Source organism: Vicugna pacos, chromosome 1, assembly GCF_048564905.1.
Source record: "Vicugna pacos chromosome 1, VicPac4, whole genome shotgun sequence".
Taxonomy (NCBI): Eukaryota; Metazoa; Chordata; class Mammalia; order Artiodactyla; family Camelidae; genus Vicugna; species Vicugna pacos.
This window is the reverse complement of record NC_132987.1, coordinates 86489317-86517296: the sequence shown is the minus strand read 5'-3', so window position 1 is coordinate 86517296 and position 27980 is coordinate 86489317. Positions and strand designations below refer to the sequence as shown.

Below are 27980 nucleotides of genomic sequence, written 5' to 3'. Positions count from 1 at the left end.
TAAACTGATATTGACTCATTTTTCCTTTGCATGTTTTATGATTAAGCATTGAGAGTCAGCTTTAAAAAGTTTTGTTTTAACAGCATTAGGAGAAAAAAGTGTGCAATGAGCTGTTTTCTTTTATTTTCTCCCTAAACTCAAAGACTTTACCAGCTTGGGTTTTTAATGGTTATTACTTCAATTTAATTTCAACAATTTTTCATACCAGTATGTATAATAAAGTAACTATAGATATGTTTAAATGAGTATTTGATGAAATAAAGAGCTTTTAAAAGAGCAATAATAATTACACACCATCTTAAGAAATGGTCTATAGGTAATGAATCATTCTTAAAGAAAACACAGTATTCAATGGCCAGTTGAATGTATTATAAGTTAGACCATGTAGCATATTAAGAATAATGAGCTTAAACCAGTGAAATCAAATTATATTTATAAGCTCAATTTGTTTGCATGTGTCATGAGTTCACAGTCACAGGACACAATGTGACAGTTGGGACACTAATGCTATACGTCCCAAGGCATTATAAAAACACATCACTAACAAGGGGACTGACACTGCTAAGAGAACGAAAGGACTAACCACAGATTGGGAGTAAATACTTGCAAACTACACCTGATGGAGGATCTGTATCTAGAATACATAAAGAACTTTCCAACTCTATTCACAAGACAGCAAATAACCCAGAAAACAAACTGCGAGAACATCTGAAGACACATCTTACCAAAAAAAAAAAAAAAAATTAATTCTTAAGGGACGCTGCTGGCTGCCCTGGGAGATGAGATGTTGGATGGTTATGTGTACCTGGCATGTGCCTCTACTCCTGTCCTCATCTGTACACTTACCCGCTGCAGCCAAGGGCAGTGGTGTGGCAAGCGGGGGATGCTGGCAGCACCACGCTGAGGTCTATGTCCATGTTTCCTCCTGTTCTGATGGTGCAGCCTTGCTGTCTTTCCCAGTCTATAGGGAGCTGCCGGAAAATCAAAAAGAAAAAAAAATGAAATTTCTTGTTACATACCTCAACATGGATATATTTCAAAAGAATTATGGCACATAAAAGGAGGCATACAAAAATCTTTACTTACTATATGATTCCATTTATATTGAACTCCTTAAAATGCAACCTAATTAATATTGCCAGAAATTCAATCAGTGGTTGTTCAGAGAAGAGAGTATTACACAGAGGCATGAAGAGACTTTTGAGGGGAGAAGAGATATGTATATATCACCTTGATTGTGGAGATGGTTTTATATGTATATCCTGTCTAAATTTATCAGAACAAAAAGCCTTTAGCTATTCGCAGTCTAAGGGTATGTAGATTGTATATCAATAAACATGCAAAATATTTTGAAAATACAAATTTAAAGGTTAACTTTTTCTTTCTGTGAATTTTTGGAACTTATAAAAGATGTTTTGGAAATGCTAGTATTTTTAGAGTTGGTATATGACAATGTGAATAGCAGATCTTTAAGCAGATTATCACATAGATTATTTTCCAAACATTATTGAAATTATTTTTCATTCATGAGATATTTCACAGCACAGCATCTTTGGAACTTTGGAAAACACCATACAGCAATCCTAACAAATATTACTCTGTGGACCTTTGGTGCCATATTGTGGCTAAGATGGACACCAAGAGATGATTAACTCTGCACCAAGGATACAGGCTCCCACTTTGCAGTGCAGCAAGCGGAAAGGAATGATTGACCCCACTAGAGATTTTATTTTTTAGCTTCTTTTGCAGGTAGTTAGAGTCATATTATCCGTTTTTGCAATTGGTATGTAAGCAGAAGAGATGTATATCATCTCCATGAAAAAGTGGTTAATCAATATTCTTTCTCCACATTTTCTCTCCCTATCTACTGACGGAAAGAGAAGGCCTCTGGGACCCTAGAACATGGCAAAGTCTTAATCTCTGAATTTTAAGTTGTAACTTGAATGAGAAATAAATTCTCTAAAGATCTGGAGCTAGTTACAGCTATCAATATTACCACAAACAATATAAAAATTTGATCAATGAAAATATTGTGCTCATTGCTCAACTAACTTCTCTTGATCCTTGGAGAATTTTGTAAAGGCTCTATTACCAAATACTGTAATGCAAGACACTTTTCACTTTACATAGTTTGTGTACATTATTTTCCTCAAACATCAACATCAAAATGTAAAAGATGAAAAAAATGTGAGATGAATCCCCCAATAGGCTTTGCTAGCTTAAATTCAAATCAAATAATTCCTTTATTTACAGCCATCATGAGAAGATAAACTGAACTCATATCCAGGATGATATCTGTCATTTTTGACTTTGATGTTATACCTCATCAAATGCCCCTCAAAGCTATTTAGACAAAGATGCATTTTTAAACAAATACACATTGTGCAAGACATCTATTACAGTGGTATCCAATTAGCAGCATGAATGTTAATCCATGTTTTAATATAGTCCAAATATTTTTCTGAAGATTTTTACTTTCATTATGGAATTATTCAGTCCACAATTAATGAAAGTTTGATAATTGTTGACTAAAGATTTTTTCTGAGGTTATTAGGAGATAATATTTATAAGAAAGCTTTGGAAATTACATATGTGCAAAAATAAATTAATGTGTCATTTATAAGTTTGAATTTTTATACTCTAAGTTCTCACCATACTATACAACCTGAACTCTATGGTCAAATTTCTATTAATTTTGAAAGTAACACACTTTACTTTTACTTTTGGTAAATGTAATATTATAAGTTTATATTCTGAAGCCCAAATTAAAACTCATACATATAGAAGTAATAACATTTTGAAAGGCACAATTCTTTTTTAATTCAAACTTTCTTTAAAGATGTCACATAGAGCTCAGTTATTAAAGATGACACACAGTATCTAAAACGACAATGCTTTAAAAATTTGATGTTATTGCAAGTAAAAGGCACAGTGTCGCAAGGACCAAAGGCAGACTCAAAGCAAAGCATTCAGAGGCTATAGCTGAGCACCTGTCACCTTCCCACTGTAAGATCTATGCCAGGACAAGATTCCCCTTTTGGATCAGAAACCATCACCAAGTGCATGCAGGGAATACCTCAGAATCAAGGGGCCCAACATGGAGTGTTTGACTTTATTTGATACATGAATGCTCTTAAGGAGCCTCGTGTACACTGTTCTCAGATCTCCCACTCTGTTGATTTCAACCCAATCAAAATTACAAAAGACACACTCAGTATAACACAATTGAAAGCAAAGAACTTTAAAGATCTCTTTTCATGGTACAAACATTATGTGCGCGTATCATTATAGGAAAACCACTCAATAATGCTATATACTTAAAATCATCACTTTCTTGAGGGGGTAAATTCCAGAGTCCTCAAACTGGCAAATCAGTCCTTTCATAGTCTGAATGCAGTTTATTGTTCTGTAAGTGCAAATTCAGATCTATGCAAAAAAAAAAAATCGTCATTGTATTGTCAAATCTTTAACTCAGTGAAACATTTTCTTCTTCATATGAGCCATGCAGAAGACTGTTCACCTCATGGATTCCTACTCACCTTTAAAGGCCACGTCTTATATCAACTCCTTTAATTCCTCCTTTAGTGTCCCTACACTTCTAGAAGTACCTGGAATGTAATCATCGTAACTTGCAACACAATGAGATCACAAACCTAATTCAAGTCGAGTGGTTCTAAAAAGTTCATAATTCACCTGGCCTATATTAGGACTTAGACATCTCTATTTTAAACATGCACTCCTATTTTTCTGTTGCTTTTTGCTTATTGTGTTTTTTTGTTTGTGTTTTCCCCCTGGATACTTTAAAAAACTACTCTAAGTAGGACTGCTTAAAAATTAGTATTTGGGTACCAAGACCTTAAACGGAAATTTTCAATAAGTGATCATATATTCCAGAAAGCTAACTAAAACAACTTATGAAAGAAACTTTAATTAGGAATTCTGGAAAGACTATTAGTATGTTAGGTATATTCTTTTTGCTTTCAATAGATATTTTATAGTTTATTTTTAATTTACTTATAAAAATAATATTGAATAAAGGATGTTATGTGCAATATTCCCTGATACACATTTCAAATTCCTTGATACTAAGAAATGTTTATTTGGCTAGAGAATCCCTTTTAACCTGGTTCAATATGGATGTCTCTCTTTTTTCTTCATAATGTGATGATCCTATCTTCCCGTATGGGCCACTCTTTCCTATTATCTTTCATAGCTACAGAAGAACTTACGTTTTCCATTTCATTCCTAATTTTGTCTGCAGTTTATTCAAGGTGAATAAATGTAGTTCATGTGAATGAACACATTTAAAATAAAATAACTGTGAAGTGGTTATCTGATTTGTATAAGTACATACCAGACTTTTTTTTAGTTAAAATGTACAATTGATGACTTCTCACTCTTCATCCATCTATTACTTGATTATGCTTTCCTTGTTCAAAGCTTTCTTTGGTACTACTAATTTAGTCTTGATTTAAAAATCTGTTACATGTTTGTTTGGAATACCCTGAGTAGGTATTCGAACTCTGAGGATCAAGAAACTCTTCAACAATTATTTGATCCCAAAACTTTAAAAACTAATTCGATCCAAGGATAGTGTGGTTCTGGGTGACTCTGTTTGCCAGTTTATCAGTGATTTGTGCATGCAATTATTTAGCACACTGTATTAGTTTCCTAGGACTGCTGTAACAAATTACTACAGAGTGGCTTAAAAAACAGAAGTGTATTACTTCAAAGTTCTGGAGGTCAGAAGTCTGAAATCAAGATGTCAGCAGGGTGATACTCCTGAAACTCAAGGCGAGAATCCTTCCACACCTCTTCCAGCTTGTGGTGTCTTCAGGCATTCCTTGGCTTGTGACAACATAAACCCGATCTCTGCCTCTGTCTTCACAAGTCCTGCTTCTCGGTGTCTCTGTTTATCAAATTTCCCTCTGCTCTTTCTTATAATGACATCCATCACCGGATTCAGGACCACCCTAAAGGCAGGATGAGCTCATCTCTGGGTCCTTAGCTTATTGCATCTGCAAAGACCCATCTCTTCCGAATAAGGTCACAGTCACAAGTCCCAGGGATTAGGACTTGAGCATATCTTTTCAGAGGCCACTGTTCAACCAATTCCCACACCAAAACCTTCCTGGAGGCAATTATGATGAAATATTTTCAGCAATAATTATCTGATTCACTGAAGTAAATAACCTCAAGAGAAACTATACTGTCTCTTTTTCTCATTCTCTCCCCTCCACCCACTGCACACATATTATTCTGGTAGATTATTGTAAGAAACAGATTAATGCCATTACTTTAGTTTTACCTCACATATTTCATTAGCTCTATTTTCAAACTTCACCAGTTATCATGGAAATAACAACTAAAAGGTGCAAGTATTTCAAAGGGACCAGAAAGAAAACTTCATGCTGCGACAGACAATAGCAGACATGCCTACAAGTTATATAATGACTTATACTTCATGCATGTTTTCTTTTGTGTTTATATCACCTCTAAAGGAGGGAGAGAAGGCATTTATAGCTTCTTTTCATGGGTGAGGAATTTAGGTTAATAAGATCATAGTTTTAGAAGATCAGAAGGGGTAAGAGTGCATGAGCAAGCTCCATGCTCTTGACTTCAAGCTCGATCTATTCACTAGCAGACAGAATCTCGAGACACTTCCTTTTCAGTCCTGCTTCTTTCATACCTGTTCGAAACTCTGTCTTGGGTCAGTCCATTTCCATCTCAAAGATACTGCCTGTTCTTGAAAAACTACTTTCCTCCTCCCACACATACTCAGATGGCACTCTGTGCCTGAGCTTCTTGAATAGATACATTCTCCAGGTTTGGAATGTTTCCTTTTTAAAAATTGTAGTCTCTCCAAATACAAACACTGCTGTGAGATATTTCAAGCTTGATCCTAAAAGGGACAGGTGGTTCTAGCAGATGAAATAAGGTTCCAAGATAACAAGAGGAAGTGTGGGAAGTGGGGGAGGAAGCAGTTTCTCAAAAAATGATAACGCTGATATATGTTCCCATGGCAATCTTTTTAAAAAGTTATTTCTGTAATATAAGTATTTTTTTTGATATCTAATCTAAGTATATTTCTTTACAGCTCTTTTTAAAGTCATTTGATTGTAATACAAATAAGGAAGTATGTATCTTTGTGTGTGTGTGTATAAAGTGATATTAATACAGGAAGCTATTCTCTCTAGTTTGTTATGAGAACTCTACCTGAAAGAACACAGCTTATATTTAATTAAAATAAGACTCATACATACTTGTAGATTTAGAGTGTTGGAGAACTTATGAAGATTTTCACATTGACAGTTACTTAAGTGGAAATAGTAGCATATGCAGTTTGGAGAGACACACATACACAGACAGAGAAAGACAGAGAGAAGGAGACATCAAGCTGAACACTCTCCTTGTCTAGATATTTTAGGGTACATTTTGCTATCTCCAATTTCCAGAAATACCACAATGTGTTGAATGTTAAAACATTTTAAAATTTCTGTCTGCTGGATTCAATTCAATAAATGCTAACAAAGTCTAATGAATTACATAAAATCATATTTTAATTAAAAAAACTAACAGACAAGCATTTTATTACTATAAAAGAGTTTAAGTTGTATCTGTTAAATTGCTCTTATTTCACTTAGTTAGACCTGAATATTTTTCATCTAAGGGAAATGATGTTTACTGAAAGATACTAGTATGAAAAATTAAATCTTTGTGTCATAGTTCACATTTAAATTTAAATATATTTTAACTTAGTGAAACATATATTACTTTGAATAATTGGGTTATGGACAGTTTTTTGATGAACTAGTTTGCTAAACTAAATCAAGGCAAAATGTGAAGGATGTCAGAATATACTATCTTCTTCAATTTAATATTTAGAAATTATGTATCTAATAGCAATCTAATATTATCATAAATTAAATAGATAAATGTAAGCAATACTTGTTTCTCTGGCTAAATAAATCTGCTATCAAAGCTTTTATGTAAATTATTTAAAAATAATGTACAAACTCTTAGCCAGCATGTATAGTATAGCTTTTGTAACAGAATATATGGCAGAGATTTAATTAATAGTAGATGGAAATTTTTCATATAATTTAAACAAATACCTTCTTTATGCAGCAAGCATTCATAATAGAAAATAGTAAAGAACAGTAATATATTATAAAACTTTATATAAATGAGCTTAGACATAGTGTATTTCTTCAAATAAGGAGTGAAATGCAGGTATTGACAGAGTCATTGAGTTTCCCTTATAAGATGTAAAAGGCTTTACAGAGCAGAAGCTATATAATACATCTGTAAATGTAAAAAATGATGATAATTTTACATATGAAAGAACATATGCTATTAAATCTTGGTTAAAAATAGTTCTTATCATGTCTTTCAACTTCACATAATTACAAATGTAAATAAGGTGTCAGTTGAGTACTGAATTAAAATATTAAATATTAAATATTAAAATATTGAAATAAGGAAAGATAAACCAATGACCTGGAATTGAAATCTGAATTTCTTACATTATTTTAGATAAAACTATCTTCCAACACTTCCTTTTTAATTCCTTCTATCATTTTTAGAGCAGATTGAAATAAACAAACCAATTTGTATGATATTTACAGGGTGAATATTTTAAATTAAGATCACAGAAATGTTGAAAATAAAAATATGGACTTCCGGGCAAGATGGCGGAGTAGAAGGACGCTTGTAAGTCACCCTCTCCCACAAATACACCAAGACCCACATCTACAGACCCACTCAGCCAACCAGAGCACCTGCAGAACTCCAACAGATCATCGCCCTCTTCAAAAGATAAAGACGCCAAAAATCTGGTAGGAGAAAAGGAAAAAAGAAAGAACAAAAGGCAAAGCAGCGCGGGACGGGTCCCGCGGGGAGGGAGCGGCAAAGGAGGACTGGCGCTTGCTCGCTGGGTCTCCCCTCTCCAACTGAGAGGCCAGCGGGACGGAGGGGGAGCCTCCGAGGCTCGGATCTGTACAGAGCAGCCCTTGTCTGACAGAACTAAGTTAAACGGGCACAGAGCGTCCCCCCGACACCCAGCCTGAGACGCGGGCCGGCAGCAGCGGGCAGGGCCAGGCTGCATAATCTGGGCGGAGGACGGGGGCGGCTGCACGGAGGCAGCTCCGGGGGACTGCAAGGGGCTGAGCGCCGGGGCTGTGGGTGTACAGGACAGAACAACCTGGGCCCTCCATAAAACAGCAAGGTTGATGTGCTCTCGGGGGAAGGGTGCATACCCCCATCTCTGAAAACACGCAGAAACTTTTCAAGGGAAGAGGGGCGGGGCCCAGGCAGAGCCGCCATATTCTCCGGCGCTTAACACCCAGGCGGGGGCAGAGACAAACCTGCGTCCGCACCGAAGGGCTTAGCAGCCTCAAGGGCCAGACTGAGACGGGCCTACAGCCCTGGGCAGATAGGACCCTTCCATTCTGGTACCCCAGAGAACTTGATCCACAAAGACAAACAAGCATCTGGGTCTTGGCTCGGAGCAGGGACGAGGCTGCCCCTGGGTCTTCCCCAGCCCACCCGCGGAGCGCGACCAGGGCGGAGCGCCGACCAGGGCGGAGCGCCGGCGCAGAGCGCGCAGCCGCACAGAGCAGCGGAGCTACCGGCGGCGCAGGCAGGGGGAGAGCGGCCCCCCGCCTGTCGGGCAGGAACACAACCCCTGACCGAGGTGCTGGGAAGGGGCACGACCCGTCCTCCTGCCTAGCCAGTCTGCAACATCTGTCTGCGGCAACCAGAGGGGCAGTGACCCGCCCGCCCGCAGCAGAGGAGAGCTGCATGTGACCCCGTGTTAGGAGGAGGCGCGATCTGCTTGCCGACAGGTGCTGGGAGCAGCACAGAAGAGGCCGCCAACGGAGGGCCTATGAAAACAAGCTGAGCTTCCAAAACAGGACGAAGACAGGAGGACATCACATTAAAAGCACACACACTCCAGGAGAACACCGACAACCCCCCTTTTTTTTTTTTTTGGTTTTTGTTTTGCTTTGTTTTGTTTATTTGTTTTCTGTTTTTGTTTCTGTTTTGTTTTGTTTTAATCTGTTTTTACCTGTTCTATTTTCAATTACTCTTTTAATTTTTACTTCTTAATTCATTTCTATTTCTCTTCGGTTTTGATGTCCTGTTATTGATTAGACACAGGCTTCAAACACATATATTCATCTCCCCACCCCCCCCTTTTTTTTTTAAGGTTTTAAAAGGACTTCTCCACCCGATTAATACTCTGCTTCAACCCGCTCTTCTATTATTCATTATACATTGTTTTCAAACCCTCTTTCTCCCTTCTTTTAAAAATCTTTCTCTCTCTCTTATTCTTTTCTTTTTTTTTCTTTTTTCTTTTTTTTCCCTAAGTTCTATTCCTAAATAGGCATTAGATAGATAAAATCCTTAAGATCCAAAATAGACAACTGATACTTCATAAACCACAGTGCCAGAGAGGTATGAGCAAGATGAAGAAGCAGAGAAACCTTTCCCAACTAAAAGAACAAGAGGAATCCCCTGAAAGAAAGCTCAATGAAATAGACATCGATAGCCTACTAGATCAAGATTTCAAAAAAGGAGTGATCAAATTGCTGAAGGAATTAAAAGAGATAATGCTTAGAGAAATAAAATATGTCAAAAATGAAATTGAAGCTATAAAGAAGAGCCAAGCAAAATGGGAAAACTCAATGACAGAGATGAGGAATGATCTAACAGCTATGCAAAGCCGACTAGTTAATGCAGAGGAACGAATTAGTGATCTAGAAGACAGGGCAATAGAAAGCACCCATTCAGAAGAACTACAAGATAAGCAAATAAAAAATAATGGTAATAGCATAAGGGACCTATGGGATAATATAAAGCGTCCCAATCTTCGCATAATAGGGGTCCCAGAAGGGGAAGAAGGATCAAAGGGGATTGAAAAGGTTTTTGAAGAAATCATGACTGAAAACTTCCCAAACTTAAAGAAGGAATCAGATATCCAAGTACAGGAAGCTCAGAGGGTCCCAAACAGGAAGAACCCAAATAGACCCACACCAAGACATATCATAATCAAGATGGCCAGAGTCAAAGATAAAGAAATGATTCTAAAGGCAGCAAGAGAAAAGCAAAGAGTGAACTACAAGGGAACCCCCATAAGGCTCTCAGCTGATTTCTCTACACAAACACTACAGGCCAGAAGGGAGTGGCAAGATATATTCAAAGCCCTGAATGAAAAAAAGATGCAGCCTAGGATACTTTATCCAGCAAGGCTATCCTTTAGGATAGAAGGAGAAATAAAGAGTTTCACAGACAAAAAAAAGCTGCAGGAGTTTAGCAACACTAAACCCATGCTAAAAGAAATATTGAAAGGGCTATTTTAAATAGAAAAGCAGCAGGATGCTACAGAAATGAGAAACGTACAACTGGAAAGGTGATAACTCATGAATTACAAATAAAGAAAACACGAAATTATAAAAGAAGACATACAAATCACTGAGAGTGGGAGAGGGAGGCAGGGAAATATAGAATTTTTTTTCTTTCTTTTTTAAATTTTTTTAACAGTAGGATGGGTTTGAGAGCATGTTATTATCAGTTTATTAAAAACGGGTATAGGTTAATAGATTTACAAAAAAGGGTAACCACAAGTCAAAAATTTACAAGGGAGTCACAAAAATTAAATAAAATCCATGATAATACAAAGGAAAATTACCAAACCACAAAAGGAAGAAGAAAGGAACAAAGAGGATATACCAATTCAACTGCAAAGACAAGTTCAAAATGGCAATAAAAACACACCTATCATTAATTACTGTAAATGTTAATGGACTAAATGCTCCAGTCAAAAGACATAGGGTGGCAGACTGGATAATAAAGCAAGAACCTTCAATATGCTGCATACAAGAGACCCACTTTAGGGAGAAGGACACATATAGATTGAGAATGAAAGGATGGAAAAGGATATTCCATGCAAATGGAAAAGCCAAAAAAGCAGGTGTTGCAGTACTGATTTCAGACAAAATAGACTTTAAAACAAAGGCCATAAAGAAAGATAAAGAAGGACATTTTATAATGATTAAAGGAGTGATACAAGATGAAGATATTACACTCGTTAATATATATGCACCCAATATAGGAGCACCTAAGTACATACAAGAATTAATAACAGAGATAAAGGGGGATATTGATGGGAATACAATCATAGTTGGAGATTTTAACACTGCATTAACATCACTAGACAGATCTTCCAGACAGAAAATAAACAAGGCAACAGAGAAATTAAATACTACAATAGAAAAACTAGATTTGGTGGATATTTTCAGAGCTTTACACCCCCCAAAAATAGAATATACATTCTTTTCAAGTGCACATGGAACATTTTCCAGGATCGATCATGTACTTGGACACAAAAGAAACCTCAAGAAATTTAAGAAGATAGAAATTATCTCAAGCATCTTTACTGACCACAATGCCATGAAACTGGAAATCAACAACAGAGAAACAAAGGAGAAAAAAAGAAAAGCATGGAGATTAAACAATATGTTATTGAAAAAACAATGGATCAATGAGGAAATCAAAGCTGAAATTAAAAAATACCTTGAGACAAATGATAATGATAGCACAACCACTCAAAACCTATGGGACACAGCAAAGGCAGTGCTAAGAGGGAAGTTTATAGCGATACAGGCCTTTCTCAAAAAAGAAGAAAAATCTCAAATAAACAAGTTAACCCACCACCTAAATCAATTAGAAAAAGAAGAACAAAAAGCCCCAAAAAGCAGCAGAAGGAAGGAAATAATAAAGATCAGAGAGGAATTAAATACAATAGAGATTAACAAGACCATAGAAAAAATCAACCAAACCAAAAGTTGGTTTTTTGAAAAAGTAAATAAAATCGACAAACCTCTGGCCAAACTCACAAAGAAGAAAAAAGAGAGAGCACAAATTAGCAAAATAAGAAAGGAAAATGGAGAAATTACAACAAACAAAATAGAAATACAGAATATCATATGAGAATATTATGAAAAACTATATGGAACCAAACTGGATAACCTAGAGGAGATGGACAAGTTTCTGGAAACATACTGTCCACCAAAACTGAATCAAGAAGAAACTGAACACTGGAACAACCCAATCACTAGAAAGGAAATAGAAATAGCAATTAAGAACCTCCCTACAAATAAAAGTCCAGGACCGGACGGCTTCACCGGGGAATTCTACCAAACATACAAAGAAGAACTCATACCAGTCCTTCTCAAACTCTTCCAGACGATTGAAAAGGAGGGAATACTCCCAAACTCTTTCTATGAAGCCACCATCACCCTGATACCAAAACCAGGCAAAGACACTACAAAAAAAGAGAATTATAGGCCAATATCACTGATGAACATAGACGCCAAAATCCTCACCAAAATTTTAGCAAACAGAATCCAACAACACATAAAAAAGATTATACATCATGACCAAGTGGGGTTCATCCCAGGGACACAAGGCTGGTTCAACATACGCAAATCAATCAATGTAATACATCACATCAACAAGAGAAAGGACAAAAACCACATGATCATCTCAATCGATGCAGAAAAAGCATTTGATAAAATTCAACACCCATTTATGATTAAAAACTCTCACCAAAGTGGGTATAGAGGGAACATATCTCAACATAATAAAAGCTATATATGACAAACCTATAGCCAGCATAGTTCTCAACGGTGAAAAACTCAAAAGCTTCCCACTAAAATCTGGGACAAGACAAGGATGCCCACTATCACCACTCCTATTCAATATAGTCCTGGAAGTCCTAGCCACAGCAATCAGGCAAGAGAAAGAAATAAAAGGGATCCAAATTGGAAAAGAAGAGGTAAAAGTGTCATTATATGCTGACGACATGTTACTATATATAGAAAACCCTAAAAGGTCCACAAAAAAGCTACTAGAGCTGATCGAAGAATTCAGCAAGGTAGCAGGTTACAAAATTAATGTTCAAAAATCAGTTGCCTTTCTTTACACTAACGATAAATCAACAGAAAAAGAAAGTAAAGAAACAATCCCCTTTAAAATAGCACCCAAAGTAATAAAATATCTGGGAATAAATCTAACCAAGGAGGTGAAAGAATTATACACAGAAAACTATAAACCATTGATGAAGGAAATTAAAGAAGAATTTAAAAAATGGAAAGATATTCCATGCTCTTGGATTGGAAGAATCAGTATTGTTAAAATGGTCACACTGCCCAAGGCAATCTACAGATTTAATGCAATCCCTATCGAATTACCCAGGACATATTTCACAGAACTAGAACAAATCATAATAAAATTTATATGGAACCATCAAAGACCTAGAATTGCTAAAGCATTACTGAAGAGAAAGAATGAGGCTGGAGGAATAACTCTCCCAGACTTCAGACAATACTATAGAGCTACAGTCATCAAGACAGCATGGTATTGGTACCAAAACAGACATATAGACCAATGGAACAGAATAGAGAGCCCAGAAATGAACCCACAAACTTTTGGTCAACTCATCTTTGACAAAGGAGGCAAGAATATACAATGGAATAAAGACAGTCTCTTCAGTAAATGGTGTTGGGAAAACTGGACAGCAGCATGTAAAACAATGAAGCTAGAACACACCCTTACACCATATACAAAAATCAACTCAAAATGGATTAAAGACTTAAACATAAGACAAGATACAATAAACCTCCTAGAGGAAAACATAGGCAAAACATTATCTGACATACATTTCAAAAATTTTCTCCTAGAAGAAGTAAAAGCAAGAATAAACAAATGGGACCTAATGAAACTTACAAGCTTCTGCAGAGCAAAGGAAACCAGAGATAAAACAAGAAGAAAACCTATGGAATGGGAGAAAATTTTTGCAAGTGAAACCGACAAAGGCTTGATCTCCAAAATATATAAGCAGCTCATACGACTCAATAAGAAAAAAATAAACAACCCAATCCAAAAATGGGCAGAAGACCTAAACAAGCAATTCGCCAAGGAAGACATACAAATGATCAAAAAACACATGAAAAAATGTTCAATATCACTTATTATCAGAGAAATGCAAATCAAAACTACAATGAGGTATCACCTCACACCAGTCAGAATGGCCGTCATTCAAAAATCCAAAAATGACAAATGCTGGAGAGGCTGTGGAGAAAGGGGAACCCTCCTACACTGCTGGTGGAAATGCAGTTTGGTGCAGCCACTATGGAAAACAGTGTGGAGATTCCTCAAAAGACTAGGAATAGACTTACCTTATGACCCAGGAATCCCACTCCTGGGCTTGTACCCAGAAGGAAATCTACTTCAGGATGACACCTGCACCCCAATGTTCATAGCAGCACTATTTACAATAGCCAAAACATGGAAACAACCTAAATGTCCATCAACAGGTGACTGGATAAAGAAGAAGTGGTATATTTATACAATGGAATACTACTCAGCCATAAAAACCGACAACATAATGCCATTTGCAGCAACATGGATGCTCCTAGAGAATGTCATTCTAAGTGAAGTAAGCCAGAAAGAAAAAGAAAAATACCATATGAGATCGCTCATATGTGGAATCTAAAAAACAGAAACAAACAAACAAAAACAAAGCATAAATACAGGACAGAAATGGACTCATGGACAGAGAATACAGACTTGTGGTTACCAGGGGGGGCGGGGTAGAGGGTGGGAAGGGATAGACTGGGATTTCAAAATTGTAGAACAGATAAACAAGATTACACTGTATAGCACAGGGAAATATACACAAAATGTTATGATAAATCACAGAGAAAAAAATGTGACAATGAGTGTGTATATGTCCATGTATGACTGAAAAATTGTACTGAACACTGGAATTTGACACAACACTGTAAAATGATTATGAATCAATAAAAATGTAAAAAACAAAAACAAAAACAAAACAAACAAAAAAAAACTTTGTACTCTCATGAACCAGAAATAAAATCATTAATATCTTGGCAAAAAAAAAAAAAAATATGGAAAAAGATATTCCTTGAAAACACAGAGTAAAGAATATAAGACAAAGATAAGGCAAAAGAGTATTACTAGGAATACAGGAGGACATTATGGAACCATAAAAGATCAATGAAATGTGAAGATTATATAAAAGTCCTAAAGTTGATGGACATATAGATAATTTCAACTTTTATAAAACAAAAGTTGATAAAGCAACAAATCTATACTCATGCTTCAAAACTAGAATACCTTTAGAGTGATAACATGACTATAAATAAAAGTGTTGTAACGATTAAAACTGGTGTTTGTTTTCTAACAACTATGGTATTAAGTTAGAGCACAATTATAACACAAAGATAACCAGAAAAATCCCCAAATGCTTGAAAAGTATTCAGTACTTTTAAAAATGACACATGAGTCAAAAAGGAAATTATAATGCATCATATGACTTTTTATAATCTGAATGATAGAATGATAATGAAAATATAGCCACTGAAATTTGTAGTATGTATCTAAGCATGTTGAAAGCAAATTAAATATACATGAAATCTAAATCTATATATTAGAAAATCAGAACATTGAAAATCAGTTAAACTTCTAACTCAAAAGCTAAAGAAAAAAGAACAAATGACAATCAAAGAGAAGGAAGAAAACAATAAAGATAAGAGCATAAATCAAGAAATATAAACACAACCATGAAATAAAGAAAATCATAAAAACAACTGATTTTTGAAAAAACAATAAATTGGTAAACAGTAACTGATTCATAAAAGAGATATCTACTAGCACAAAGTATTAATATCAGCAGTGAAAGAAGTATCACTACTCCATATTTTCCAAACATTATATACGAAGTAGAGTATATTATAAAAATTTGTATGTCAAAAAAGTTTTAAAATATATGAAATGGACAATTATTTGAAAAATACAACTTATAAACAGTAATCAAGAAGATATAGACAATGTGAATAATTGTTTACCTGTTTGAAAACCTGGAATTCATAATTAAAAGCCTTCCCAACAAAATATTCTAGTGCAGATAGATTTACAGGTGAAGGCTTCCAAACATTTAAAGAAATACAACTAATTACAGCTATTCTTCCAGACAACATGGGAAGAAGAACCGCATCTCATCCCCTTGTATTTGGCTAATCATGTGTCTGACTGCAACATTTTGCCAGCACATTTCAAGAAAATAAAATGTGACACTGCTATCTTTTGTGAATTCAGACACAAAAATTTTAAACAAAATATTAACAAATTTAATCCAGAAATACCTGAGGGTAATACAACAAGAATGGGTGAAATTTATTCTAGGAATGCATGGTTGGGTCAAAAATTAAAAAACTGGAAAAAGTAATTAATTATTACATTAACAAAGTAAAGTAGAAAACCAATGTAATAATCTCAATATATTATAAAATTATTTGAAAAAATGAACACACATTCATGTAAAAAGGATAATTATCAACAAATTAGAAATAGGGAGAAAATATTTTTTAAATGTATCCTCAAAAACCAATAACCAACAGTTAATAATGAAATATTGATATCTTTTTCTCTAAGATTGGGAAAATGATATTTTTTATCAGTGGTTCAATTCAGAGATATATTGGACATTTTTGGCACATTAAGAAAGCAAAAGTGTCCTAGCAAGTTTTAATACTGATAAAAAAAATAGATTACCTGATTAGGTTTATAGAAATTTAAAGAAGCAACACATTTTTTAAAAAGTGAATTTAGAAAATTTGCTGATAAGAGTGCAACATAATAAATCAATTATATTTCTATAAATTAGTAACTAATGAGTAAAAAATTAAACTTGAAAAAAAATTTCGACAGCTTCAAAAAGACCAAATACATATATGGAATAAATCTACTGAAAGATACCAAGAACTCTCTACTACTAAAATGGCATTTATTACTGAGAGAAAGTAATGAAAATCTTAATAGATGAAGGGAAAAACTATGTTCAATGTGATTCTATATGCTTAGTTTTAAAATTCTCCTTTCATGAATGTCTAGATTCTATTCAACCCCAAGGGTATTTTTGTGGAAGTTGATAAATGATTCAACCACATGTATATATAAATGCAAGAAGCCTAGAATTGTCAAGCAATTTTGAAGAAAAAGGAGTAAGCAGAATAATTTTTCTTTCCATAAGATTTTCTCTTTTTAAAAATTTATTGTAATTCTACAATAATTAAGACAGTATGACCCTAGTGCTTGATAGGCAAAGAGATCACAATAATAATAAATAATTCAGAAACAAATCCTTAGCTTTTCAGTCAATTCATTTATAACAACTGTCCTATTGTAATTTTATTAGGAAAGAGTAAGAGTCAACAAATGATATTAGGCAACTTGGATATCCACACAAAAAAAGAACATTGACACCTTCCTAATACTACAGACAAAAATCTGTTCAAGATAAATTATGGAACTAAAAGTAAAAAAAATTAAAGTACATATAAAAATAGATATAGATCGATAGATCTTCAGCTTTTCTATTGCTTACATATACCCTACAGAAATGCAAATGTATATTTATTAAAAGACATTTAACAGAATGTCCATAACTACATGATTTGTAATAGTGACACACTGGAAAAAGACCTGACACCGAACATCCATACAGAGCAGAATGGATTAAGAACTTGTGGTGTACTGACAGAGTATGTCAAACACAAAAGGCACATGCTATGACTCAATTTGTGTGATGTTAGAGGTAAAAATTATATTTTCAGACAAAACTAAACCATAGTGATAGAATATCTAGTTAGGTTAATGTCAGTAAAGTTGTAAGTGGATAAGTTCTGTTACTTAGTTAATACTTAATTGAAAATAACTGTTTCTGTTGGCTAGCAGTTGTGACAAGAAATAAATACTATGGTTTGATTTAAGATAGTTGTATTACTATCTTATAAACTAATATATAAACTTTTATAAATGCAGGGAAGTTTCAATTTCTTAAATATGAATCACTCAGGTAAGACATAAGATAATCTTCCAAATTTTGTCATTTATTTTCTCCAGAATAGCACCTGAGAGTTCTTTTAAAATTTTACTGCTAAATTTGCATTAAATAATTTCAAACTGGAGGGGAAAGTGTAATATTTTACTTCAAATATTTCATTATAATTATTTTTAATGAGACATTTAAATTTTTTCCTTCTGTTTTGTTTGTTTAGTTATTCTTTTATACATTTCCTTTCACTTGTATAGTTTTGTATAGGAATTCCAAATTTATAATACATGTTTATGATATGTACATATATTCAGAGCTTTCAGTGTATAGACTGCTACATGTATTTTCTCAATTTCATGTTTTTATTATTTTTGGCAGAGTAGTATTTGAATTTTATGCAATATAAATTATCAATCTTTAGTTTTATTATTTACATATGCTCACATAGCCTTACCCTGAAAGCAGAAAATACTCCACATTTTATTCTAGTTTATTTTCCCAAATCTTTAAAAAATATTGATATGTGATGGCACCAACTATCAGTATTTTCTTTGTAAAGAATACAGAAATGGCTAAATTTGAATATTAGGTAATAAATATCTGTGTCTAGTTCTATCCCTTTGTGAAAGCAATCAGTTATCCAACTCTCCTGACAGCTCTAATCCCTTTCACTTTAACAGGCAAAGAAATTAATTGGTCATACTCTTGGGTATTCTTTGGAGTCAAAACAAGTGAGCTTATAGCAACAAAATTCTGCAGTCAAGAGAAAAGTCAAGATAGGACCCAGAGAAATATAAAATTTTAAATCCAAGAGCAGCCAAGACATCCAATGTATAATATCCAAAGGACCTCAAATATAAAGTGCTCATGGACAAGTAAGCATAGTTTACATGACCTGTGCACAACAAGGGGAGATTTCAGGCCAAATGTAATATCTAAATTCAGACTGAAAATAAACATTTGGTTCATCGTCCTTTGTCCATTTATAGAAAGTTGACCTGAGCTGAGTATGTATTATAAGAAACACTTATTTGGGGGAGATGGAATAAGGAGACATTAAATAGACTTTAGGAGCTAGAACAGTGAGGGTGTTCAAGGAAATCCACTGAACTTCGCAATCTTTTGGAGGATAAAGGAAAATTAAACTTTAAGGCTGACCCAGACATTCAGTAGTTATGAGCATTAAGTATGCATTGACAGAGAAACTCTAACTTAATAATTCTTTGAATGTTGGACTTTAAGCTCCTGATAAAATCCATGACAAAACTGACAAAGAAATTAAGTTGGGGGTCACAAATACCAGAATAAAGGCAAAGGTAGGAAGAGGAGTTAAGGAGTGTTAAAAAGCAGCATGTGTCTGAGTAATGGTCAGTCAGTTATCTTCAGTAATTGACTGCCTTTTCTCTTCACTATTCGTTGTGTTCTCTCGCTTTCTTTGTATGTAAAGTAATTTTTATGATGTCTGGTCATTGCATGTACAAGAATTGCAAAGTTTCCAAATAATGCAATCTCGTACCTGAGGGCGTGTTATGAAAATGGAATGAGGTGTTAAGCAACTGATCCAACTAGGGATTTTGAGGCATTGTGGCTGTGTTATAATTTATTAATGTTCAATATACATCTTGATCATCCCAGTCGCTAGGGCACTACCCTTTCAGAGTCCTGACTGAGAGCCTTGTGAATTTTTTATTCTCATCATTGAAAGACTGATGGCAATTTAGTTCTTCCCTTCAGAGGCTTTTTTTTTCTTTTTCTTTTCTTGTTTTGTTTTTGATTTATTGATAAATTTTATTTTTTAGAGCAGTTTTACGTTCACAGAAAAACTGAGCAAAAAGTATAGAAAGTTATCATAGATTTCCCTTCCCCTCTATGCACAGAATCACCTATTATTAACATCTTGCCTTAGTGTGATAATTTTTTTATTATTGATGAATGAATTTTGATACATTGTTATTAACTAAAGTTCATAGCTTACATTAGGGTGGGCCCCTTGAACGGTACAGCTCTATGGGGTCTGATAAATGTATGATGTCATTTATCCACCACTATAGTATCCTACAAAATGGTTTCATTGCCCTTTAATCTCCTGTGTTCCACCTATTTCCCCCTCCTATTTTCTCTCTAAACTGGTATTTTTACTGTCACTACAGTTTTGCCTTTTCCAGATTATCATATAGTTGAAATCATACAGTACGTAGAATTTTCAAACTGATTTCTTTCACTTACAGATAATACAAAGTTTCCTCCATGTCTTTTTGTGGCTTGATAGCTCATTTCTTCTTCAATGAATGATAATTCCTGATGCTCTACATCTTTGCCAACTAGGCTATTGTAAAACTGAAGTCAGTTAAATTCAGGCAAGATACTTTCCCGTGACTTCTGGCATTTTGGAGAACAGAATGCTCTGGGCATATTTCAAAATGGCCCCACCCCACCACTCCCTTGAGGGAAGAACGAGAGTCTTTTTTTTTTTCTAATCTTAATCCTGACAACTGGATGAGGGTCCTGAAGTTAAAGTTCATAAAAGTGTATTCCAACAACAAAGCTCAGCCTCAGGAGTTTTTATCTCACACCAGTCCACTTTCAATCTCTGACCATTAGTCAGCTGCCCTTTAAGTGTTCCTACCATGCTCGGTTAGGTGACTTATGTTTTCAGTAAACTGTGATTCTCTGTTTTTGTTTCTTTGTTTGTTTGTTTTTTGGGTTTTTTTTTTTTTTTTTTGGTCTCCTTTTTGGGGAGCAGTGGCTAGTCCTGTGACCTTTATTCCCTGAAAGATTCAAGAAGAGTTGAAGGGTTTTAGTTTGGACAACTTTTTTCTTGTTTTTAGGATACAGTTGGAAGGTAAGGACTTCCATGCTCTTTACACATTTGACCTTCAGAGCTCTTTAACTCCTGCTTGATGGAGCTTCAAATTATGGCAACTACTTCAAGGCAGAGGTTGGCCATGTCTTTCAGTCAGGCCACCATCCCTTTTGTTTCCTAAGCACTGAAAGAATTTTGTAACTTTAGGAGGTATTTGTCCTAACAGTTCAGTCTCCTCTGCAAATACAGAACTCAGTAAAGACCCATTGGGGAAATATGACTGTGTGTTTGAGGTCCTTTAATCTTCTAATTTGTAACTTTAACCCCACAAGACCATTGAGAGCTGTCTTCATTTTTCTTTTAGAGGGCCAGTCTCCTCTGATGGTTCAAAACCTACACACTGAAATGAGCAATTCCTCTATGAAAATAGTTTACTTATCACCAACATATGTCTGAGCAATTCAGTCCTCTGTGGAATTGATTCATCGCGTCCTCTTTGCTTTCTAACACCTTTACAAGATATATTTTTGTTATTTCCCCAGCATTTTTAGATTTGTTGCAACAGGATCATTGACTTGCCGTGGCCCACTACATCTTACATAGAAGTCGACTTTTCCTTTCTGCCTTTTTAAAAGCAATTTCCACTGGATGTACAAGCCAGAGTTGACATTTATTTCTTTTCATAATTTTAAAGTTGCCTTGTAATTGTCTTTTGGATTCTACCATTATTTTTAATGTACACTTCTTTTCTCTCTCACTGTATTTAAGACATTGTAACTTTCAGAAGTTTTCTTATGATGTCATTTTCCCTGAATCATACCACTCAGGGTTTGCATGATTCTTGAATCTATGAGTTTCAGTTAATGTCTTACAGCAGTTTTTGAAAATTCTCAACCACTATCTCTTTAAATATAACTTACATCCAATTCTTTCTATTTTGATCATGTAATTTCAGTTTTGCATGTGTGAGATTACTTTACTGTGTTCCAAATCTTTTATTTGTTTCTCTTTAATAAAAAAGAAAAATAGTGTATTTGTTTCCTAGTGTGGCTGTAATAAAGTACCACAAAATAGGTAGCTTAAGACAACAGACAATTATTCTCTCAAGTCTTGAAAGCTAAAAGTCTGAAATCAAGATGTCAGCAGGGCTGATTCCTCCTGAGAGTCCTAAGAGAGAATCTGTTCCATTCTTATTTCCTGTCACCTTCTGGTGACAGCTGGCAATCACTGGCTTGTACATGCCTCACTCCAACCTCTGTTTCCATCTTTATATGACATTCTCCTTGTATCCCTCTGTCTTCATGTAGCTATCTTCCTCTGTGCCTCTCTTCTCTTCTTATAAGGACTCCAGTCATATTGGATTAAGGGCTCACTCTACTGCTCAGTGAGCTCATCTTAACCAATTATACCTGCAATAATTTTATTTCTAAATAAGGTCACATTCTGAGGTACTGGGGGTTGAGGCTCCAACACATCTTTTGATTGGGGGAGGGAGGTGGAGGGTTACAATTCAACCTGTAACACAGAGTTTCACTTTGAATATTCTCCCTTGACCTTGTCTTCCAGCTGAGTAATTCTTCCAACTGCTCTTTAAATCTTTTAATTGTAGTTCTGGAAGTTACGTTTGATTTTTAAAAACTAGATTCTAATTTTTGATGACATACTCCATACATTTACTAATATTCTCCCTTTTTTTTAATATTTTGACACATTTATTTTAAAAATTCCTGTTTACTCACTTCAGTGTACCTAGATTATATTTATTGTCTGTTTCCTCTCAGTTTTGGTTTTGTATCATGCTATGCCTTATGTTCTTAGGGATTTTTAATAAAATCAATGACACTGTGTGAAACTATTTTAGAGTCTCTCTTAGGATGGCTTCTCTCGAAATAAACCCCAAACAGAATGCTCGTCAAGAAAATTTCACAATGGAAGCAATGAAACAGGATCAAAAAGAGGTAGCTGAGCAGGTATGTGGCTTCTAGTGATGTCTGACCTGGCCTTTTGAGGTTTTGGCGGGCGATTTTTGAGGGGGGGTAATTAGGTTTGTTTATTTATTTATTTAATGGAGGTACTGGAGATTGAACCCAGGACCTTGTGCATGCTAGGCATGCTCTCTACCACTGAGCTATACCTTTCCCCCATTTTTTTTTTTTGGTGGGGGGAAGTAATTAGATTTATTTATTTACTTCCGGAGGAGGTACTGGGGGATTGAATCCAGGACCTCATGCGTGCTACGCACACACTCTACCTCTTGAGCTATACCTTCCCCCCAACCTGGTCTTGATCCATAGAGGATGGTCTCAGAAGTACACACACAACCATACGCTTGGATCCATTTGAGGAAAGAAGCCTGCCTTTTGTGCCCCTACATAAGACAATTGCTTTTCCCAGAAAAGGAATTTTAATTATCAAAGGGAAATGTTTGGCATAGTGGGATTTCCATTCATTAGTAGCAAATAATCCTAACATCAGCAGGAGATGTGGATATTCATTTGTTAAGGACGGTGTGACACCAAAATGTCATCTGTTACAGAGACTAAAGTCTATTATTATCAATTAAAGACAGTTCACACATTCCGCTGCAAGATGGACAAATTGGGGTCAATTCAGCTCCAGGATTTAACTGAGCTGACTTTGAACTGTAGTTCTGAAAAGTCTGTGTCCCTCTAGTTTGTTTTCTTCCTGGTGCCTAAATCTCCAAATATTTCACTTTGGAGTTTTATATGCTTAGTTAAGGCCTCACCTCTTTGTGTAATCCTGAATTTAAATCTTTTGTCTCAATATAGTCACACTTTAGAAAACTCCACTCTACTCTTGAAAGTTTTACCTGAAAGCTTTTATCTCCAGGCTACATTGTATCAGGATTTGGCAAATATCTTAAGGAGGACTTGTAACACTGTATACAGGAGGCCTCTAAAGTTTCCCTTAATTTCCTCTCTAGCCCATGAGATCAAAAAGAGCCCTGAATATTTTGATTCCCCCGCAGTAGTCCTACTCCACCCAAGTAAATCCACATTTTAAGCTTCATGATAAACACTAGTATCACCAGACCTCCCTGGGAAAAAAAATGTGGCCACAGAATGTCAGCTTATCACTCCATGGTTCTACATCGCCAGAAACCTAACTTCTCTCATCCTCTTCATTTATGATATCTTTATTTTACTTTTCTAGTTCATGAGAGAAATATTGGTCTGCACCAAATTACTCCAACCTATCCAGAAGCAAAAGTTGAAGATTTTTAAATTCTCTGTAAAATGAAAGTTATTGTGCTAGTTATATTTCCTGTATCATTTTTTTTTACCATAGCATAAGACAAATCAAATAGATAGCAAAATATCAATACTGTGGAGCTTCACAGAGTAGAGATTAATTCTTAATTATGGGAAATGAAAGATGACAAATAAAAAGTAACTTCTATTCAAGAATTTATAGATTTGAAAACATGTTAATAAAGGTAAAAGTAAACACTCTAAAAAGGATAGTAGAAGCAAAACAGTAAAGGTAGACATACAAGATAGGGATTTAAATTATGAATTGGCTGCAATAAAAGATAAAGATGTGAAATTTGGTGGTGACAAATTATGGAAGGATTAGACTGACAGCAATAGTTTAAACATTTTAGATAGATAAAGGTTTGCTGAACATTTTGCAATAATTCTTAAAATAGTCAGTACATTCCAAAGTTATCCTATAGAAAATTAACCAGCTCTAAATATTCAAGTAGGTTAGGAAATGATTACAATATCCTTGATAATCATTAAGGAAGTCTGGAAAATTAGAAAAAGATGTGAAATATCCAGTTGAAACTGTAGACAGAAGAAATTTTAATTGCTTAGCCAATGTTTATATAAAAAACAGAACTGATATTATCCTACTCAAATTTTTCTAATTTCATATAGCAGATTGCTAATGTCCCCCTAAAATGTCCTTCCCTTTACCTGTGATAATAGTGAACTGGCTGGGCATGTAGCCACCTAACTCAAAACTATTCTTGGTCTTTCTTATACCTAGCTTTGTGTGGCCATTTGACTAAGATCTAATCAACAGAATGTAAGAGTAAGTGATTCTTCAACTTTCTTCGACTCTTGCTTAAAAGGAAATGGCCTGCCCCAGACTTTCACAATTTCTTCTTTCCTACAGACTGAATAGCCGACATGATGGTCATTCCTGATCAATCCTGCAAAGGAAGAACCTCTCCCACTCCAGCATGAATGATCATGCTGAGCAGAGCTTCCCTGTTAGCCTAGACGACCCACTTACTGACTTCCACATGGGAGTCAAGTAAGATTGTGTCTTGTCTAAGCCAGGGGCTCTTTATAAAGCAGAGTAGCCTGTACTCTCAAATACATTGAGTAATTGTAGGAAAAGGATGTTCCCATTAACAGAAAATGCTGTTGGAGGAAGTCAACAAGAAGACCTGACCGTAGAGCTGGATCCTGGCAATTGGAAGCTCTCACCCCTTCCTCTGTGTTTGGAATGAGCACAGCGCTTGCCTTCCCAGTTCCCAGAAGCTGCCCAAAGGATACAGCCCTGACACAGAAATGTGGTGATGAGACTATCTGGCCTTAATACTTGACTGAACCTAGTTATGTCCTCTTCATAAATTGATGATTCTGGTAGATGGGTGCAGAGACCTACTTATCTTGAGGCAACCCAAGACAAGCCTCTTTTTTATATATTAAAACTATCACTTATCTATCTGGAATGGTCTGTCTCTTTATTCAGTCTCTTTTTGTCCTCAGTATATGGAGACAGCTTGTGAACCAACAAGACGTAACAGATAAAGTCGAGAAGGCTGGCAGGTAATAAAGGGAGGGGGTTAAGAAATGGAATTCACATTTCAGGTCTGAAGACTGGTTTATATGTACAGGCAAAAACTCAGGAAAAAAAAATAGTTACCAGATAATTAATGAGAATGAGAGAATCATCGAGAAAATCGGAATACAATGTAAAATGCAAATAGAGAAGCCAAATTCAACAAATACTAATTCTATGTTTATCCATACAATTCATTTTAAATTTTAGCAATTCATGTTACTGAGACTAAACCACTGAGCCTCAGCAGTAGCAAGTAGAAAGAAAAATTGTAATCTTTTTTTTCAACTAATTAAAAACATGTTAATGATGCATTATTTTCATTTGTTTTTTCATTGATTTCTTTGGTTTTCTTAAGCCCAAAGGGCATTTTTTGAAACAAATATTTTACCTTGGCCTATGATGGTTATATTTCAAAACAGAAATATAAACATTCATTATGTATGAGAAACAGTGTTTCTTTATATTTATGACTAATTAATGTCATTTTATTAATATTTGTCATATAGCACAACAGAAATCACCAGAAATATTAATGATTTAATCTCTTTTAAGACATTCAAAATATTTCTCTTTGTCCTACAAATATATTTGAAAATCTGAACTTCTCTGAAAGATTATCTCATAAAACATATGCCAATTTTTATATTATAAAAAGCATTATATCCCACAATAGGCAAAAAGAGTACAATTTCCAAGAGGTATATTATTTAAAAATGGTTGGATCTGTTACTGAAAAAAAACCATTTAAGAATTATAGATAAGAATGTCTTCTGCTAGCATTGACAAACAGAATGAATTACTTCAGAATCATCCCACAGGCCTGAAAGATAAAACTGTTTAAAAATAATCTGCAAGATAAAACCTACATCATTATCTGTTTGAAACAGAACTGCAGTTTATATGTTGGAAAACATTGTCTAAGGTATATACTAAATGTTATTGTATACCTAATATTAAACATTCAAGTTGGTCATATTAATGTAAATGGATTTTAAAAATGAAACAAATATGTGAATACCTTGAGGCAAAAATTATCTTTTTATGCATTGCATGTTCCTGGTTGTGAAAAATAAAAACTCACTTTTATATTTTATCAACTCTAAAAAATTTAGTTATCAGAATACTATTTTGTAAGAGTTCATCCAATTAATTATGTCTGGAGGGAACACTAGAGCAGTGGTATAATAGGGACAGTTCTTCCCCAGAAAATGCAGTTTCTTTGGATGACATCCTTGTAGATGACTTTTGCTTAAAGTATTGGACCCTCACTCCTCTAGGAAATAATTATGGAATCCCCAAGAGAAACAAAGAGTGGTGTGATTATAGAGGTCAATGGCAGACCCATTATTGTCAAGACTTACTCAAACTTAAAACATTCTAGTGTTTTTGAAAATGTATCAACTGATTTTCTGAAAAATGAATAAAAAATCTCATACTTTCTATATAGTTTTATCAACCTGTGCCAAAATCTTAGGATTTATGTTATAGAATGACAAAGTTTACAGCTGAAAGGAATCTAACATCATATTAATTTGCTTTATAAAATTATATTGCCTTGAATTACAGTGACACAGAAAATATTTATCATAATTGCTTAAAGGACTTAGCTCTACATAAAATTAATCAGTACATTGTATATAGTGAATTTTTATAGGTAAATAAATTAGCTGGATAATAATATTCTTTAGGAAATCAAGATCTTCACAAGAAGAGTATGATTTTAAGGATACTTATCAACATACATTTTTAGTATTTCTTGCTAAGAAGTCAGTGTGAGAAACTTGGTGAATAAATAGTTAATGTAAAGTAAAATTTAGTATGAGCTCATTTGAAACAATGAGTAAAAAAAATCATCCAATATTAAGTCAACAAGTATTTAAATTATTCAAAGATAAGATTATATATCTACCAACTACCAAGTATAATGCTATAATAACTAATTGCCAAGGAGAAAAATTACCTAGTAGTCATCATTTTTTTTAAAAGTTGCTCAATTTTTCACAAATTATACAACTGAAAACAAAAACATAGGAATTATTTTTTATGAAATAGATTACAATGGTTTCATAGATTTGTACTTATTTCCAAACTCATCAAGTTGTATACATTAGATATGTACAGGTTTTTGTGTCAACTGTAGCTGAACAAAATGGTTTTTAAAAAAAGCTGGTGGTGTTAGAAGCAGTTAACTCTCTCACACACTTACAGACCTATTTTATTCACTAATAAAAGATTATTTAGACTCATAGAAAAGGAAACATATTTGAAACCTGATGTAAATATCTTCCTCTACATTGCCCAACTTTTTAACAGTTTGAGTATCCTGCAAATTTTGAGACACCATTTCTACATGTCTCTGTGTACATTTTAGTCTTTCTCTCAGCAAACTGAAGTTTCAATAAAATAGGGAGTAAAATATCTGGTAAATGTTAC

At 34.6% G+C, this 27980-nt stretch overlaps 1 long non-coding RNA gene across 1 annotated transcript in view; it reads right to left on the bottom strand.

Moving 5' to 3' along the window:
* Nucleotides 1–27980, bottom strand: part of LOC140698069 (uncharacterized) — a 211962-nt gene that overhangs the window by 42358 nt on the left and 141624 nt on the right. Inside the window, exon 2 of the long non-coding RNA XR_012075479.1 lies at nucleotides 847–971. This is a non-coding gene — a long non-coding RNA (uncharacterized lncRNA). The remainder of the gene's footprint in view (nucleotides 1–846; nucleotides 972–27980) is intronic.